Source organism: Nothobranchius furzeri, chromosome 13 (assembly GCF_043380555.1).
Source record: "Nothobranchius furzeri strain GRZ-AD chromosome 13, NfurGRZ-RIMD1, whole genome shotgun sequence".
NCBI lineage: Eukaryota > Metazoa > Chordata > Actinopteri > Cyprinodontiformes > Nothobranchiidae > Nothobranchius > Nothobranchius furzeri.
The window spans coordinates 41507148-41522427 of NC_091753.1; the positions used below are offsets into that span (position 1 = coordinate 41507148).

General features: G+C 45.8%; 1 long non-coding RNA gene across 3 annotated transcripts; it reads right to left on the bottom strand.

The window, feature by feature from the left end:
- Window positions 1-4238: 4238 nt before the first annotated feature.
- On the bottom strand, window positions 4239-6723 carry LOC107380290 (uncharacterized). Of its 3 annotated transcripts, none has more exons than XR_001572302.3 (4): window positions 5959-6723; window positions 5651-5806; window positions 5412-5532; window positions 4239-4499 (listed from the first exon to the last, which is right to left on the bottom strand). It is a non-coding gene; the product is annotated as an uncharacterized lncRNA (long non-coding RNA). The 3 variants fall into 3 exon arrangements; XR_008563550.2 differs by having other exon boundaries at window positions 5633-5806; XR_008563549.2 differs by having other exon boundaries at window positions 5616-5806.
- Between the last annotated feature and the right edge of the window lie 8557 nt (window positions 6724-15280).

A 15280-nucleotide genomic window follows, 5' to 3' on the forward strand; every position in this document is an offset into this window, starting at 1 on the left:
AGAGGGGGCGAGGTCTCCAGAAAGTGCAGTACAAATGGTCATTTACCATGAAAACCAAGTTCATATTCAAGTGGATTGTAGCAACACATGTTTTACCAGTAATGCAATTTCTTGTTTTCCTGGCATTATATAATTAAACAGACACATTTTTCATGCACTCTCAGTAAATTCTCAGCAGGACCAGGAAGTAAATTAATCAATATAAAAGCAAGTAAAGACATGACGACAGAACACAAACATTCAGAGCCACTGGATAAGCAGTATAGTGTAACGTCCAGCAATGGTCAGTTTTTAGGTACAGTTTGACCATTCAACATCTGGTCAAAAAGGACACACAAGACTGCATGTGTCCCCTTTAAATTGGCCTGCCTTCATCCCATCAGCTGGAGCTCAGAGTCTCTGCAGCTCTGCACACAGACAACGACATGTCAGCAACAACATTCTCTCCTCAAGGTCCAATCTTCCTCCATATAAGGAACACTCCAGCTCGGATCAGTTGGCTAAGTCAAAGAATGATTTCCTAAATCAGATATGAACTTCTACAACTTATAAGCTAGATAATCATTAAATAAAGGTTTGTTTATTGCTACTTATAATAATTATAATATAATGAAATGCTTCATTATTCTGTGCTCAATGACTGAAGTGTGAAATGAATGTTATGTTATGATTACAGTAGTTGAAATGTTTCACCATGTTAATATGACAAGGTCATAACCATTTGCACTCACACAAAGATAAAGTGAGGTTAAGTTAAACTCTGACACATAAATAGTCTTTTACCCCAGTCAGAGCCTCCGTATCAAAGAAGGTGTGTTTCTGAGTTTCTTGGTAACATTTTTCAAACCTGTCATCCTTTGGTTGGCTACGCAAATCATATGAGATCCTTAAAACTGGATCACTCCGGGTGATTCAGCAGTTCTAGAGAAAGCTTCAGACTGGCCACCTGAAGCAAAACCCTCTTTAACCCATCAAAGCTTTTGACACGTCGTCAAAATCTTTTTGCACAGCGAAGCTGATAAAGCAAACAGTTCCTGCAGAACAAGCTATTGGTTAGACTCCTTCAGAGTCCCAGACGCGCGGTTCCATCCGTCTGTTGTGACCTGAGACAACTCTGAGACCGGTTTTGTGGGGCCGCAGTTTCTTCTACGGACCTCGGTGCCTGGAAGTCCGAGGACGTCGACATTCCAGATCTACCAAGTGGGTCTCTGAGAACGGATGAAGTCGACATGACAGATTGCGTCTGATGTGTTTTGATAACAACCAACTTCATAGCTTAACACAAACTAAATTCTTTTGCATCCAGAACTCAGCTCTCCTAGATAAGGAAGTTCTGACTAACACCGCATTCACACCTAGGTTCATACATCACCTTTAGTTCCATCCATCACAGTAAATGCTTAGTTAATTTGTCATGTTTTAATTGTTTGTTAAATAAATTCTTACTTTTATAAACCTGACTGTTTTCTGAATCAAAACGAAGTGTGTACAATCCCCTAATAAATAAAGACTCCTAGAATCTTCTGATAAACACAGTAAAGACCAAGCAGAGTTGATATTGTTTGTTTAGATGGAGTATCACAGCTTTTTGGTCATAAGTAGAGGTAATATATTTATTGAGCTCTTAAAGCACTCAATTTACCAAACCCTACACTAGTCTGTCTGCAGAATGTGATTAGTATTAAAGGTGGTGGGCAGTGTGAACAAACTTCCAGGCAGCAGTTAATGAAAAGTGGAAAACTCTGGAAGGTTTTCTGTTCAGAAAGAGCTGAAGGCAAGCAGCGAGGCATGAATGTAGAGGCTGACAGTGAGATATTCACGCATGCTACTGTTGGCTGACCTCTCACACGGGAAGCCAAGCTGAAGCACAGAAACCAAATACTTTCTGAAGTCCAACACTTGGAGGATTGTGTCATTACCAGAGAAGCCATGTTTCTGAGAGCCATTTGAAGGCCACACATGAAGGTAAATAGAAAATGACCAGAAATTTTATAGTAGCTTCTTGGGGTTATACAACCCCCCCCCCCCCCACCCCCCACCCCCACCCCCCACCCCCCACCCCCACCACCACCACCCCAAGGCGCTTTACAGTGCAATCAGTCATTCACCTATTCACACGCTGGTGGGGGTGAATTCTGATGTAGCCACAGCTGACCTGAGGCGCACAGCTTTTTTGTCCTCTAACACAGAACACAGTCATGGACTCTTCTGGTCCTATAAATCTGTCTTCAACCAAGTCAAGAGATGCTACTAGGGATGCACATCTCTCTGTGAAAAATGATTCAATATGAATCTAGATGCACAGGTTACGATTCGATTCAAAAACGATATCCTTTTATTACAGACTGATTCGAAACAGTTCGGTTCGATTTTTAACGATTTGATACAGTAAGAATAACTAAACAATTAGATTCTATAGTTTATATTTGTTGAATATATTTTATAAAGAAAATAACCCAGTTCTGTTAAAGTGACAGTACCACATTTATTTTCAAATATGTAAAAAAAAACATGTCTTAAGCATTGTGGCTTTATGGCACTTGTAGGAAAAAAAAGAAAAAAGAAAAACAGAATACAAAAACCACATGTTACTATACTCATTTTTAGGCATGGAGAAATGTGGTTGGATTGCTGGATGGGAAGTCCAGAGGTAAAAGTAGCAAGACTAGTTATAAAAAAGTGCAAGATTTCAGCCTGAGCTTGTTTTGAACACTAGAGGTAGGTAACAAAGTGCAACATTGTCATGTAAACATGTCACACACCTTAGGTGTGTTCTTGCTGTGTCGTGGTTCTAATTCCATGCTGTCGTTCTTTTTTTAAAACACAGAACCAGTTTCGTTACCTGTTTTTCTCTAAGTTTCGTCTGCGGCTGCAGACTTCCTCTGGCTGACGCTGATCCTCTCATTACCAGCAACGGAAATGCTGCTAAAAACACACAATTATGTGAAGCTGGAAAAATTAAAATGCTGTGCAAAATTACATTCATTTCTGTAATTTAACTAGACTGAGACACCATTTAAAGGCTCAGGAACCTTTACAGGTGTTTCTATTTGCAATTTTAAATTTTAGCTGATTGGGGTATTGTTAAATATCACACAGTGACCTTTTAATAGTCTAGATAGTGTAATGTTCCTGTTAGTAGTTCCTACTGTTAAGTGCTTATTTGTTTAAATTATTCAGGTTTATAAAAACATTTGGACATACATTTTATTATGTTCCAGTCATTAGTCATTTATATTTCACTATTGTAGTAATTCTTGCATGCTATAATGAAAAAAGTAACTAAGTAGTTATTTTTCTTGGTAATTAGTTACTTTTATAATCTTGTAACTCAGTAACTGAGTTACTTTTTGACAAAGTAATCAGTAACTATAACTAATTACTTTTTTAAAGTAACGTTCCCAACACTGCTCGCCTTAGGCTACTGCCCCCGCGACCTGACTCCGGAGAAGCGGATGAAAATTGATGGATGGATGGAACTGTTGAGTACCCCTGCTTTAACCAATGCTCATCAGGCCACCTTCTTTTATTGTTCCGCTCATGTCCATCATGGACACTTTCTAACTTTGGCTGAGTCCAAATTCAGGTGCTGTATTTTTTTTTTTTTTAAACCCAGCCTACATCGACTGGAGCAGGTAGGCAGGTCGCAGAAGGGAACCGTTTCTTTGTTGCTGCATTTTGTTGTTTGTCTAGTCTTTATTTTTGTGTAGTCTCCCCAGGATTTCAAACCATCATGGGATGCTCACTCTGCTAATGTCCAATTATGCTTACAATGGAGAGTAAGCATCTCAGGATTTGTACATTACATGGAGACAAGAAGATGGTAAATTACTCTTTGAAAACAACTGACTATAAAGTTGACTTTCTCCATCGCCATTTCTTGTAATAAAATATAAAAATGACAGAGATGTCACAAATGCAGTAGTTTATTGGAATGCAAAAGGCATGCTAATAAGAAGACTGATACCATCAAACTGAGAGCAGTGTCTGAGATGTTGGAGGCAAACATGGACCCAACCACAAGAAGCAGAAGATTAAGTGGCTGCAGTGTCACCAGCCCAGAAGAAACACAGAAACACAAAATGAAATTAATAACTACTCAAATCTTACTACAGTAAGTATTTGAGTCATTTGCTCGTTCTACAGACCACGAAGGGTTCTGATAGGCTGATTTTAAACAGGCCAAATGAGACAGGAAGTGGAGAAACAGACGTCATTCTGACACACTCAGCAAGAAATTCTATAAAATTCATTTATTTTTAAAGTTTACATTGAAGACACATAAGCAACATGTTCAACCTTCTAATAAAATTATAAATGCAACATGACAAATATTGTCTATGTGATTAAAGAACCTGCAGATGGATATTCAGCATCATTCTCTTTGTTGTGTTTTTCCATCTTGTCAAGTTGTTCAGAGTTCCTCCTGTTCAGGACGTCTTTGAGGTCAGGCAGGTTGGGGGTTTGATCCCTTCAGCAGCCAGGACATTTTGCTTTAGCTTGGAAAAAAAAAAATACAGGAGATTTAATAAAAACTATCAAAACTACAACAACAACAACTAAGTATCCTGAGGCGATACTCTCACCATGCTTTCCCAAGCTTGTGTTTTGTTTGGTTTTGTTGTTAAGAAGACATTCGGTGTGAGTTTAATCATTTCCTGCAGCTATAAATGCTTGGCTGACTTCCAGCAAACGCCTCCTCACACTCTCTTGAACAAAGGTGTGAGTGAAGCCCTCTTCTCAGTTTTATAATCTGCCAGATTCTTCCCAAAAAAACCTCCCTTGTTTGTTTTTTTTAACTCATCTTGTCTGACATGTTCGTGTTCTGACACAAACTTTTTACGTAGAAGCTCCTAGATCATCTGATTGATTAGATTTAATAGCTTTCTTAACCTGCTTCTGACGTAAAGTCTGCACTTGTTTCAGTTTTGGCATCATTCCCTGCGCATGTCTGTTGTTCAACTACAACAGTTGATTATTGTATTAAAAATATGGATTATCATATGTGATATAATCATACTTTTCCAAACTAAAACGTGGAAATTGGCACATGACAGAAAAACGTTAAGCAGCCAGTAAGATGATCGGAAGCTAATGTGCAAAATTATTTATGCATAACAAGGATGGGACCAGACTACTTCCTGGGAAACTTGGCACTATCAGTATGCTGTCAAGTCAACAGTGAGTTTTATTTTACAGACATGCACTCATGCACAAATTTCAACAGTGACTCTAAGTGCAGATGCTCTACTCTAAAGACTTTTAAGGACCTGAAAACCAACAGTCAAAACAACAACCTGCACAAACATGAATCACATCACCAGACAGGATCATGCTCAGAGCAGCACAACAGTTGCAAACCCAGACTAAGAAATGTGTCTTGGCTCTGTGATGGGGTGTGTTTCACTTACAAGACTAGGGGGGAAAAAAGGAGACGCGGCAGGCAGGGTTCATGGAAAGTCTGCTTTTAACAGAAACTGTAGAAAATTAGGAAGATGGGAATTTCTCCTGACCACGCCTGTCTGGGTTTTTCTGTTTAACACACAAATCCAAAGTGAAATTTAAAACATCTGCTGACAGACAAACCAAACATTAAAGCAACGCTTGTTACAGACATTTGTTACAATCTCACAAAGATCAGCTTAATCACCAGAGTCAGATGCAGATGTCAAAGTTTCTGGAGTTTGTCTCGCTAGCTGAGTTCCCCAGATGACATCAAATCTCCTTTGACGGGCTCGTTAAGTCGTCTCTGTCCTCCTATGATGTGCCATCAAAGCAGAGAAGTCCCAACACAAGCAATGTGTTGCTTGTAGATTTACAGAAAACATAATTAAAGCTTTTTAAAATTCAGGCTATCATAATAAAACAATCGTGCATGAAATGAAGAAGATTTTTACAAAGAAAAGAATGCAATGATTAATAAAAAGTTAACCAAACCTTTCAAGTTACAAATCTTACCAGAAGATTGCTATGTGATCCTGTTGAGTGCGCATTTCTTGCTATCGAAGCCGTTAGTTTGGTTTCATCCATCAGACAGAAAAAAATGTGAAAGGATAAAAGGGAGGAGCTCAGAGCTCAAAAGCAAACCTGACGCAAACAACGAAGTTATTATGTTCTGGTCCCTGTGGTCCCCAGCCCCTCCAGGTTCCCTCATGTGTCCCCTAATCTTCTGTGCCCCTTTTGGTCCCCAGCTTCTCCAGGTTTCCCTGTAGTCACTTCACTTATCATTAGTTTTCTGTTATATTAGATTATCTAGTTCATATCTCACTTTAGTGTATTGTGTTCCTTCCCCATGATCCTCTCCTGCCTTCCAGTATAATTAGTTCTGTCACTCTGAGGTCATTAGTTTATTAATCTTTAGTCTTATTTCTACGGTGTTTACATTCAGTAGATTTGTCTTACAGATTTTAGGTTTTGTTTCCTCACCTGCCCTGTTCTGCTCCTCCTCTCAGTTATCAATCTCACCTGTGCCCAATTCCCTTAATCACCCAGCCCTGTGTGTAAAACCCTGTCTTGTCTCTCAGTGTTTGTCGGTCCATTGTCGTTGTCAGTGTTGTTCTGTTCCCCCTCGTGAAACTCTAGGTTTTGCTCATCAAGGAGCTTTTGGTGTTTGTCAGTCAGGTTACTGATTTTAGGCTTGGCTTCCTGCCCCTTTGGAATTCACTCATCATCCAAAATAAAGGAATTTTCATTTATGTGACTGCTCCTGCATTGAGTGATTCTGGTGTTCTGCATTCTGGGTCAAACCTCCTCCTCCTCAGCATGTCAGAAGTTCTTTTTCTTTTTAATCTCTCGTCATTTGTCACATTTTATTGAAAAGGCATTTTCATTTAAATAAATCAGAGTTTGAAACTGAAAGGCAATAAAAATAAATTTACAGGTGATGCAGAATAATTTTAGAGTCTAAATACTTTGAACACAAACTAATGGAGGAGATATGTTTTCATCAATCCCACCTCCCAAACTGATTCTCTTACACAGTCAACACACGCTTCCATAACAACACTGCAAAAGCCATCTGACAAAGTTCATGCCTGCCCTTGTTAATCTTGTGAACAACAGCTGTCTACAAAACAAGCAACACTGGGTCACTCAAGGCATCATGTGTATGTTTGGTGTTTCTTAATGTCAAGGCACCTGGCCTTGCGAGGCAATATCTTGCGAGGCCAGGCACCTTGCTTACGAGGACACTGTCCTTCCTTGGTCAAAGAAAACGGTTAAAAAGAACAGACTTGCATCACGTAACCATGATTTTCGCGGTGATCACCTAACGTCACGTGACAAGGGAGATAACATTATATTTTATACCTATAAGTTTCAATATAAATATATAATGAGCCTTTTACTTTTAAAATTGTGTAAATATTAGTTTAATTAAACATATAAGTGAGTTACTACCCGCTAGCCACCGAAAGCTGCAACTACAACTAACCAACAATTTATAACTTCTTTAAATAAATTAAAAAACTTTAAATTAGTTGACTTACTTTTAAATTTGAAATTTGCCCTCAAAGTAGCTTCCGGCTTCTTATCCACCACCCTTTTGAAAATACTGCGGGGAATTCTTGACCAAGGCTAGGCTACAAGACACCTTCCGTGTATCCTTGCTCTGCTAGGTAAACAGCTAACAAATGGAGAACACGCGCTTAGGTAGAACATGAACATTGGAACACGCCTTGGTGGTTCATGATGACATTTCTAGGCAACCAGGACAGGACCAAGACATCAAGGCAAGGTTCCTTGGCATTGAGAAACACCTGTTGTTTATGTTGGTTGAGCATCGTCCTGCTAGAAAACGTTGTTGGACTTTTTCAGAGTGAGATGTCATAAAACATGTCGCAATTTTGTTTTGGGTGTTCTTAATTTCTCCTGCACACGGCTGTTTTCTTAAAACAAAATATGTACACGAAGTAGATAAATATACTGTTTGGTTATGGATCAGGTCTGCTCTTTCTGACAAAATGTGGCCGGTGTGGGTTATAGTTCTGAAAATCATCATTACAAAGCTACCAGGAGCTAAATAAAAGGAGGGGAAGATGTGAAAATAAATGCACATTTGTCGCAAGAATAAACCTCTAATACATATTGTACAATAAAGATAAGAGATGAGACAAGATGATTATTCCTACAATGAAAGTGCTCAATCATCAAGAGTGAGGCAATAGCGTTTATTACTTTGATTTAATATGAGCAGGGACTGAACTGCAATAAATCCTCCTACGTTGACAGTTACCTGGCGTTCGCTTCATGATTGCATGTATTTGCACTGTCTGTGAATTGCCCTTTGGGTTAGTGAAGTTTTCTGAAGTTGAACCTGCTTTCCCAAAGGGGCATTTACGTATTTCACAGACGTCGCACAAAATGCTGACTGTTAAATAACGTTTTTGTACAAATGGTAAATTTGAAGGTAAAGCACATATTCCCAAAACAATGCTGTTGGAGTTCTTTGTTATGTTCGTACTGTGTTTGTTTTCTGATTTCATTTTCTTTAGTTCTTCGTTGTACACATTGTGATGCGGGTTTGTTTTTACCTTTGCCGACATGCTTCGACGTCACTGCCGTCTTCGTCAGGGTAACGGCCGAATGTTGGTGGCGTCACTTCCTTTTATCCGCGGGCTGCTGCACGCGCCCTCTCTGCTAAAGGAACACATGAACAACATCGATGACACCAACAACATAAAATTTACATACGAAGAAGGCAGCATAACTTTCATGGACATGAAAATAACAAGGCAGAGAAATGAATCCCTGAACATAAATACACACAGACCAATATTTACTATGGACATCTGAACATCCTATCATACATAAAATGTCTGTAATCAGAACACTTTACCACCGAGCAAACAAAATAACAGAAGAAGAGGAATGCAGACAAGAGGACCAACACATACAAAACACTTTAAAAACCTGTGGATACCCAACATGGGCAATCAACAAAGCAAAGCAGCAAGTAACAACAAAAAGAAAAGACGAACCAAAGCAAAAAAATAACAAAAAAACAGAAAACACGGAGGCAAAACCAGTAATAACCCTTCCATACATCAAAGGCATAACAGCAAAGAAAAATCACAACATAAACACACAAACAAAAGCATATATGACAGTTAGGAAAAGACAAGTGCACCCAAAAGACAACAAATCATCAGCACAAAAATGTGGAGTCATATACAAAATCCCATGCAAACTCCGTAACAAAACAGACACAGGAGAAACTGGACGCCAGTTCAAGACACAAACAATAGAACACAGAAAGGAATATGAGAAGGAAACAAGTTGAAGACACACAAGAACGTTGGTTACGTATTGTAACCCCAGATTCTATGAGTCTAGTCGCAGCCCTTAAGTGAGCTGCTATTGGAAGGATGATCTCCGCATCAGCCAATCATGAAGAGCTTAAATGTACGCCCACCAATAGTGGGCCCCCTCGTGGTATATAACCGCAGTGACCCCACTGCTCGCCTCCAATGGCTCTTATTCCATCATAACCAGTGGGGCCAAGTGGCTTAAGGGCTGCGACTAGACTCATAGAATCTGGGGTTACAATACGTAACCAACGTTCTATTTCGTCTAGTCTTAGCCCTTAAGCGAGCTGCTATTGGAAAAAAGCGCAGCTGGATGGGTTTACGCCACACTGGTTAACACAACCAATGGACACACCCAATCAATCTCTTTTAGTGAGGGACGTTCAGCCTCAGACCAGGCTTAAAGACTGAGGCAGCCACGATAAGAGAGGGGCCCTCACTAAAAAAACATCATCCACGAGAGGATGACATCCATCTCAGCAAGGCCAATGAGGTGCCATAAGCATTCATTCAGCCTGCTGGGGTCCAAGCACTGAACGAGTGATGGAACCTGAAGACACATCTCGTAAATAATAACGAGTAAAGGAACAGGATGAAGCCCATGAAGCAGCCTGACAAATGTCCTCCATCGACACACCACTGTGGAGCGCCATCGAAGAGGAAATCCCCCTGGCTGAGTGAGCCCTGAGTGCCTCAGGGGAATCCTGCCCCGATGACGTGTAAGCGAGGGAAATAGCTTCACACAGCCAGTGCGAAAGACGCTGGGTCGACAGCGCCTGACCAAGGGAAGACTCCCTGTAGTGCACAAACAGGTTTTGTGAACGACGAATCTCCGAAGTGCGTGACACATACCGTACAAGCGCGCGCACCGGGCAGAGAAGGTGAGAAGCCGCTTCCTCCTCAGAATTATGGGAAGGAGGAAAAAGTCCAGCCAATGAGATTGACCTGGATTTGAAGGAAGCATTAATGCTTTTGGGCACAAAGGCTGGATTGGGGCATAAAACAGCAGACCCGCCATCTTCCCGGATCCTGAGGCATGCGGGAGCCACTGAAAGGGCGGTCAGGTCACTCACTCTCTTAACTGATGCTAGCGCTAGCAGCAATGCAGTTTTAAGTGACAGGAACTTGAGTGAGACCTGGTCCAAGGGTTCAAATGGGGCTTTGGATAAGACGTGCAGAACCACCGTTAGATCCCATTGGGGAAAAAGCGGGCGGGACACAGGTCTGTTCCTCCTGACACCTTTTAGAAAACGTTTTGTGAGGGGATGATTGAAAACAGATCTATCTCCAAACCCTTGGTGACAGGATGAGATAGCTGCAGCATATGTTTTAATAGTGCTGAAGGCGAGGCCCCTGTCCATCAGTATCTGCAGAAACGATAGGACATCCGCCAGCTGGCAGGAGAGCGCTTGAACATTCCGCTCTGTGCACCATTTCTGGAAAGCTGCCCATTTAGCAGCATAAGACACAATGGTAGAGGGCGCCCGCGCACTCTGAATCGTGGCGACCACATCATGCGGCAGCCCAGAAGCCTCTAAGCGTGACCGCTCAGCGGCCAGACCCACAACCGTTGGCCTATTTCCGGAGGATGTTTGATTATTCCATCCGCCTGGAGAAGGGCGTCCGCCCTCCACGGGAGCCTCCACGGGGAGCCGGACACTAGCGCTTGCAGGTCCGGAAACCATGACGCGGACACGCGCCTGGGAGCCACCAGAATCACCGAGAGCCGTTCCGACCGAATTCGGTCTAAGAGACGGGGAATCAGAGGGACTGGTGGAAACGCATAAAGGAGCGCTCGAGGCCAGGGCTGGTGTGAGAAGGCGTCCGCCCCGAGCGGAGGTCCGTCCCGGGTGCTCAGGGAAAACCACAGGCGACACTGAGCGTTTTCGCGAGCCGCAAACAGATCCACAGACGGTTCCCCGAACCTGATCCAGATCTGTGATATCAGTGCGGGATGCAGACGCCAGTCGGAGTCGCGGGGTCCCCCTCTCGACAGGATGTCTGCCGCTACATTCAGGACCCCCGGAATGTAGATGGCTCTGATGGACAGCAGGTGGACATGTGTCCAACACAGTAAATCTGTGGCGACACGCAACAGTGGGAGGGATCGAACTCCCCCTTGGCGATTTATGTAGGCTGCCGCCACCTGGTTGTCTGTGTGAACTTCGACATGACGGCCCTCGAGAAGGGCAGCAAAGTGTCTGATCACATTCCTCACTGTCATAAGCTCCAACACATTTATGTGCTCGTGCGTGTGGGAGGGCCAACGATCTGCCACCGTATGGGACAAGCACGTGCCCCCCCACCCCGACAGTGACGCATCCGTAAACACAGATACGTGTGACGCAGGACGTCCGATGGGAACCCCGCGTGAGAGGATGCAGGGGTTCCCCCAGTGAGCGAGGTCCCCGCCCACTGAAGGGGGAATCCTCAACATACGTCTCTTCTGACGTATCGGGTGCACCCGGAGGCGGGTGAACCAACGTTGCAAGCGCCTCGTGTGCAGCAAGCCTAGCGGCACCACCGAATGGGCTGCGGACATCATGCCCAGGAGTTTCATGACTAACAGGGCTCTCACGATCTTGCGGGGTTGTACACGGGAGATCACCGTGGAGTGATCTGCCGCTCTTGCAGGCGACAAACCTGCTCTCATTAGGGAGGCGTCCAACTCCACCCCGAGATACACAATCGACTGGGATGGAAGAACGGAGCTCTTTTCCCAGTTTATAGAAAACCCCAGGGTCGACAGATGCTCTGTCAACCTCCTGGTTTGCCGTGACGCCTTGTCCTTGGACCGAGCGCACAGGAGAAGATCGTCCAAGTAAAATAAGACCCTCATTCCCGCCGTGCGCAGGGGCTGCAGCGCGGTCTCCAGACATTTGGAGAAGGTGCGCGGGGCTAGCGAGTAGCCGAAAGGGAGGCGATTGAACTGATATTGAACTCCCTTGAACGAAAAACGCAGAAACTTCCGGTGGTTTGGAACTACTGGTATGTGGAAGTATGCGTCTTTCAGGTCGATTGACGTGAACCAATCCCCGGGGCGCACATATTCCTGGACTTGTCTCATCGTTAACATGCGGAAATGCATTACTGCTATGGAGCAGTTGAACAGGGACAGGTCGAGAATCGGTCTCATTCCTCCCGACTTCTTCGGTACTATGAAGTAGCGGGAGTAGAAGCCCGAGAGCTCTTGTCCGTGAGGGACTCGTGAAATAGCGTCTTGGACAGAAGTTCCCGCAACTCCAGCTCTAGGGCCTGAGACTGTACTTGCGATGTGAACGTCGTCTCCACGATCCCGTTGAAGGGAGGTGGAGTGACCTGAAAATGAAGTGTGTGACCGCAATGAATGGTGTCCGAAATCCATTTGCTCATGATACAAAGGCGGCGCCACTCGTGCGCGCGTTCCGACAGTGGACGCGTGTGCGCGGTCACGTGAGCAACGACTGAGGGTTGTGCATGCGCCCTTACCGCCGTCGCCCGTACCAGAGAACTGGGGGCGACCCATGGAGGGCTGCGCTCGAAAGGGCGAGTGCGAAACAGCTGGAACAGGCTGGTCCGCACCGCGGAGCGTGGACTCCGAGAGTGAAGGACGAGTGGGAGCCGAGCCTGTGCACGGGGGCGACAGAGTGCCCGCGGATGAAGCCGCGCACTGTGCCGCCGCGCGTGGTCGAGACAGCGACCTGACATCTCGCCCCACCCGACGATGTAGTGAGAGCTGGGACAGTTGGGCCCGGCCGGATGCTGGGGCCGGAGCGCAAATGGAGCGCACCCTTACGGTTGGCCGTATATTATGACTGCCTGCAGGAACATGTATGCGTGCAGCAGTGCTTGGTGTGGGGAACATGTGTGAGAACTCGGCAGAGGATTCTGCGGAGGACTGTAGGATTGTGCTCTTTGAGTGACATGTTTTGGGTTTTATTTCAAAACCAACATCAACATCATTACAATCATGTACACACACATTCCCCCCAAAGAGTCACTTCCGTGGCTGCTTTCGGCGAGGCTCGTGCACCTGGGACTGCCAAGACGGCGTCTGCTGGCCCCGCCGGAACCGTTGCCCGCCATCTCGCTGGTCCCGCTGATGCGGAGCCGAAGCGGGAGGCCGGCTCCGTGGAGCGGACGGTGCAGCTGGGCGTTTGAAGCTTCCGCGCCGTTCGTCCCATCCTCTGGCAGAACGGCCGGAGTGCGAGGCTGACCGAGGGTGAACCAGGTCTCGTACCGTAGCCGATAGTTCGGCCGTCTTCTGAGCCCTCTTAATGACGCCCCTAAGATGGGGACCAAACAGAACATCGGTGGTGATGGGGCCGTCCAGCATCTCCCTTTGCAGATGTTCCGGAATGGAGGGCAGGGCCTTGAGCCATATCGCTCGCTGGATGAGGGTCTGCCAGGCAGCGATGCGAGCAGAACCGGTGAGCACAGCAGCACACAAATTGAGGATAGCATCAGCAGTCTTAGTAATGACGGCTTTCGACTCCTCGGGGGCTTCCAGCTCCTCCATCATCCTCGAGACGCCGAAGGCAAGGAGGGCGATGTTATTCCCTGCAGCGCCGGTCTGAAAGGCACACTGATGTGCGCGGTCGGTGAGCCGCGTCAGCAGCTGGTCATGTTTTGAAGCGGGAACAGCTCGCGGGCCAGCGAGGTGGTTCTTGGCGCCAAACAGCGAGGCCAAGTCCGGCTCTAGCGGAGGAACGGACGGCCAGCCTTGGTCGGAAAACCCCTCGACCTTGGTGATGGGCGCATAGGTGGAGACTGGCGCCTTGAGCTTGGCAGGCTCGGAGAAGGCGGCAGACCAGCAGCTCATAGCAGCGGGAAAGCGCGGCCAAATAGGGTCTAGACAGCGTGTCTGAGTTGCCCCGAAGATTCCCGCCAAATCATCCGCTTCAGGCGGGGCTGGTTCTGGCACAGCTAGCCCCTTGTGGGCTGCTGCCGCAGAAATGATGGCGGGCAGCTCCTGGAGCTGTGCTCTTACTGCTGGCAGGGAGGAGCGAGAAGCCACTGGGACAGAAGGACCCGCTGGGCGGAGCTCATCGACCTCCGTTATGTCTAGGAGGGATGCCGCCTCGTCGTAGTTCTCGCTGTCGGTGACGTCATCCAGCCGGTTGAAGCCAGCCGGCTCCTGACTGGCGTCGAAGAAATCCAACGCCTTGTCCAGCGGGTACGAGTCAGCCACCGGAAATTCTTCGTCGGCGGCGGGAGTGAAGTACTCGACCCGGCGAATCTTCTCCGCCACGGGCAGAGCGGCACAGAACGGGCACGAGGCCTGCGGGGTCAAGGCCAGGCCAGCGTGGTGAGCCCCGAGACAGACCTCACACTTAGCGTGCAGGTCTCCGCTGGAAATGGAGCCCGACTGGCAGGTCGGGCAGGGTCTGGCGTCGCTGGACATGGCTGGTAAGTCTTCTCGGATAATCTTGCTCTTTCTGGATAAATTTGCTCTTTAAGAAGCTCTCAGCTTGGCATGAAGAGAAAAAGGAGGCGAGCAGTGGGGTCACTGCGGTTATATACCACGAGGGGGCCCACTATTGGTGGGCGTACATTTAAGCTCTTCATGATTGGCTGATGCGGAGATCATCCTTCCAATAGCAGCTAGCTTAAGGGCTAAGACTAGACGAAATAGAACAGGAAAACAGGAGGCACAATAAACAAATCAGCCATAACAGACCACTGTACCAAAGAAAATCACACAATGGACTGAGATGGCACACGGATCATAAACACAGAACAACAAAAGTTTAAAAGATGTATCAAAGAAGCAGTTGAAATAAGGAGGCGTAGACCCAGGACCATGAACAGGGACGAAGTAGTCTACACGCTGGACCATTCATGGGAAATAATCAGCGGAGAGGGCGCAGGCAGCAGAGGGTGATATCGTCCTCTGCTGCCCGCGGGTAAAAGGATGTGACGCCACCAACATCTGACGGTTACCCTGACAAAGACGGCAGTGACATCGAAACATGCCGACAAAGGTAAAAACAAAC